This window comes from Pollachius pollachius (genome assembly GCF_949987615.1).
Source record: "Pollachius pollachius genome assembly, chromosome: 3".
Lineage (NCBI taxonomy): Eukaryota > Metazoa > Chordata > Actinopteri > Gadiformes > Gadidae > Pollachius > Pollachius pollachius.
The window spans coordinates 5,534,008-5,535,491 of record NC_136936.1 but is presented as its reverse complement, the minus strand read 5'-3'; the positions used below and the strand labels follow the sequence as shown (position 1 = coordinate 5,535,491).

The following is a 1,484-nucleotide window of genomic DNA, read 5'->3' as shown; positions in this document are numbered from 1 at the left end:
TTAGGAAGCGGGTTTTGGCCGTGCCTTTCCAGAAAACGTTGGACGACGTGAGTCGGGATGACAGGAAGTCAGTGCGTTGGGTTTCCTCCAGCGTGGAGCTCATTGTGCCGGTCCCAGGCAGGGGTCAGCCCGCCCGCAGAGGCTGCCCGCAGAGGCCCCACGCAGGACGTCCAACGGGCCTGATCTCAATTAACCCGGCGCTGAATGAAGTGACAACGAGGCACAATGTGTTGAAAAGCACCCAGGCGCTAGCTCTAGCTTTAGCGCCAGCGCTAACAAGTTGTCAGTCAAACGAAGCGAGCAACGGGATTAATCTTAAGCACATTGTCGGTGGCCATGTTGTGCCTCGTTGGATTAGCGCACACACACGTTTGTCGGCCTGGCATAATGGTATTTAAAGCAGATAACCGTGTGTTGTTAATCCCCATACACACACACGTATTTTGTATGTTAATTGTAGCATGTTGATTGCGATTTCACTCATTGTGTTGTGAAGCTTTGTCTCAGCCTTGTTTTGCATTATTCAAGACCTAATGTGTATTTACACTCCACTTTGGCACAATCCTTATTGCTATGTTACCTCTGTCTGTGTTTTAAACCACTGTTGATCTGTCGCTCTTCTCTTTCCCCCAGACATAATGTGGTCCCTTGTTCAGAGGTATGTGTGAAGCAATGTGTGTTCTTACACACTGCATTGTGTGTGAGAACACACAATGCGTGTGTGTCAGATGGGTAGGCTGGTCTGATCTTACCACAGCAGGAAGTCCTCTCAGCTTCTCTTTCTATTTAACTGCATTCCACATAATTTAAAATGGTGCCGTATATCATGATTTTATTGTGTGCCAAAGAGATTATATACGGCTCTATAATTTACGTTTTATGTAGTTCAATCAAATCATGCCAATTAAAGGCTTGTTATAAGGAGGTCTGCAGCTATTTCCTACAATCATAAACGTCCAGGCTACCGTTCATTTTTTTTTTTTAAGGATGATGTAATGATGATGTAATTCAGTGAGAATAGTGATGAAAAAGACTAGCCCATTGTAGTCATTGTTTATTTTGTACCACCATGTTTTAGAACCAGAAATACGATCAAAATTGACCCAGACCATCTCGGTTGCAACCCAATTTATTTTAATCATGTGTATTTGCCATTGGAAATGCTATAAATTTATATTTACCTAAATTATTGAGTGTGTTTTTACCACCAGAGGGCGGCTTTTACCACTTGAGAAACGTGTGCAGGTTAATAAGTCATTTACAGACTTCATTAGAGTCCAGCTTTGTTGGCACGGACATATAGGGGGTGCTGTCAAGAGACTGCTTCTAACCCATATCATTGTTAAAATCCATTTATGTATATTCGGGATTTTTATAGAGATACCGAGGAACAATATTAAGAATTCAATTACTACGATTGTGAAAGGCGTTCCCCCAGAAAGGCTGCAGAGACAATACTGGTCGCGCATGCAAACTCCATTGAT

The 1,484-nt window shown here is 42.9% G+C and overlaps 1 protein-coding gene across 1 annotated transcript in view; it reads left to right on the top strand.

The window, feature by feature from the left end:
- The window catches only part of nek8 (NIMA-related kinase 8), a 12,840-nt gene extending 11,654 nt beyond the window's left edge, over window positions 1-1,186 (top strand). Inside the window, exon 15 of the mRNA XM_079733229.1 lies at window positions 1-1,186. This exon is cut by the window's left edge and continues 282 nt beyond it. The gene's annotated coding sequence lies outside the window, so the exon portion shown is untranslated.
- The last annotated feature ends 298 nt before the right edge of the window (window positions 1,187-1,484 follow it).